General features: G+C 42.1%; 1 non-coding gene across 1 annotated transcript; it reads left to right on the top strand.

The window, feature by feature from the left end:
- The first annotated feature begins 1,576 nt into the window (after nt 1-1,576).
- LOC114630565 lies at nt 1,577-1,720 on the top strand. The gene has a single exon (XR_003712836.1). It is a non-coding gene; the product is annotated as a small nucleolar RNA SNORA48 (small nucleolar RNA).
- The last annotated feature ends 777 nt before the right edge of the window (nt 1,721-2,497 follow it).

Genomic DNA, 2,497 nt, shown 5'->3' with positions numbered 1-2,497 from the left:
AAATGTTGCGTCGTAAGAGTGATTTGATGTCAGAGAAGCCTTGTGAGCCCCATTTATAAATGTCTTTTCTTTGAACCAGGAAGTTAAAGTTTGCCAGAAAAAGCAGAAACCAACCCTGAGAAGACTCTTTCTTTTTCTAAAGTGAAACTTTAGAACTTAGTACAATGTGAGAACTTTTAAACCCCAAACGCTGAAGTTTTATTTCTCAGACATTAGTACACTCTCTAATCTATTTCCCTTTCCTTTCTCCATACTAGTTGGCATGTTACCATTCCTAAAGAAGCATTTGAGAAATAAAGAGTCAATTTATTATTTTGTTGTGTTAATTCATTATTTTATTAATTTATTAATGTTATAAATTTAGTGTGTCATTGACGACTAAAGTGGAAAGTTAAGAGTTTTTTGAAAAGTCAGTTGTGTTAGATAGTGTTTTATGGGGCAAACACATAAAAGGGTGTTTTCCTGAAGTGGACACAAGTGAAAGACTAAAGCAGACTCATGAATGAACATTTCACTGAAGCAGACACAGGAGGGAGGATGTTCTGCTAAAGCAAGCACATGAAGGGACACGTGATGTAAGATTCTTTGCTAACAACATGCATGCAATGGTCTGTCTTATATTGCGTAGTTGAGATCCATTTGCTGGGACTCCATAGAGAGAACACCAAAACACATTTGTGGTGATGTGCTGCCATGTACTCTGGACTGATTGGGAGAGTGATGTCAACTGAGACAGATGCACATGCTGAGGCAAGATGTGAGCTGAGGTAAGACATGTGGAGGACATGTGATGTTTGGAGGGGGTATAAAAAGGACTGGAAGGACAGTGATGGAGGCTGAGCTAAGCCAGCCGTGCAAAGCTCGTTGATGTCACATCTTCCCTGATAGTCACTTCACTGAAAGAGGCACTACTGAGAACTTCTGGCATTCCTCCTGGTCCCTCCTGTTGACTTGAGCAGAGCTGAGGTCTGGCTGTCTCTGCTAGGTTGATCATGCTACCACTGCTGATTCCTGTTTGGTATCCAGACTCTACTGAACTAGACTGCTGGTGTATCTAGCAAGTGTTTGTGAGTGGATCAAGCCTCTGCTGTTGACCTGTGAACTGAACTGTAGATTGCCAGACAACACAGATGAGAGTTGCTTCCAAAAAAAATTTCTAAATTGGTCCACTCCCCTGTATCCTTTCTTTTACATTAACTCTGGTGGGTGATGAACTACAAGGGAGGTTACAGCATTTAAAACCCACTGTTAAAAATAGGATTTAAAAAATTAAAGGTACAGATGACAAAATAAATTTATTCTAATTTAGTGAGTTAACAGGGATAAATACACCTTCATGTACCTAACCTCACAGACATCAGTGAAATCTGTAGTGTTTGCTGTATCTCTGCTGGTCATCCACGATCAACACTAGACATTTTAATCTTAACTCTCTGTTGAAATAGTTGTCTACAGTGGTGGAAAATGTGCAATGTGAATAACGTGACTAAGATTCTAAGTTTTGAATTGTGTTTAGTTTGAAGTAGATCAAGACTAAATTCAAATCATAGCTATTAAATTAGAAAACAGAGCTTTGCCCCTCTGGCAATGGGCAAAGAGATACCTTGTTGGTGGTGGTATTCTTATATCAGTCAGGGGTAGAGCAGATGGCATTCCTTTGTCCATCTTAGATTGATGCTTGACTTGGTGACCAAAGCTATCTTATGCTTAGGAAATATAAAAATCAAATCAAATCAAACCCAGGCAGTGTATCACAGGAGGAAGATAGACAAAGACATCTGTTTTGCCATGTCTTGGGTACAGGTGGGGAAAGACACCCACATACTTGCTCTCTATCCCGTGCATGGGCACAGGTAGGTAAAAAACACATACATACCTACCACTACATAGTGCAGAATGGGAGGAGGAAGACAGAGACCTGCTGACCACCATGCCACCTACATACCTGCCCTCTGGAGCAGGGGATAGTCAGACCACAGACATCTAATTGCTGGAGGATGTCATCGAGGGACCTGCCAGCTGCTTGGCCACCCTACAGTAGGAACCATCAAAATGTGTGAGTGTGTGGTGGACAGGCAGGAGAGAAAGAGAAATGGAGCAGCTTGAGCATAACGAAGAGAAATGGAACTGGAGAATCTGGGGTGGAGAGGAGTAGCCTGATTCACAGAATGGCCAACCCCCTGCAACTGAGGGCCATGTCTGGATCTGTGACAGGGGTCATTGTAAATATCCATGGCTCATATTACCACTAGAGAACATGGAGATGTCCCTGCTCTGTACAGCTACCCAGGGACTGTCCAGTCCAGCTTGAAAATTAAGTGGGACCCTTAGACCCTGTGGAGAGGACTGAGATGTGTGAGAAAATAAAGAGGCACACCAAGTCAAGAAGTCTAATCAAGCTGGCAAAGATTTTATTGTTCACATAGGTAATATACTCTGAAAACAGGATATGGGGAGGGGTAGGAAAGGAAAGAGGGCTTTGCAGGTGGAGGAAGCT

The sequence above is a fragment of the Grammomys surdaster genome, unplaced genomic scaffold, assembly GCF_004785775.1.
Source record: "Grammomys surdaster isolate TR1022 unplaced genomic scaffold, NIH_TR_1.0 341, whole genome shotgun sequence".
Classification (NCBI taxonomy): domain Eukaryota; kingdom Metazoa; phylum Chordata; class Mammalia; order Rodentia; family Muridae; genus Grammomys; species Grammomys surdaster.
Note: the sequence above shows the minus strand (reverse complement) of the source record. Positions and strands in the feature narration are given on the sequence as shown.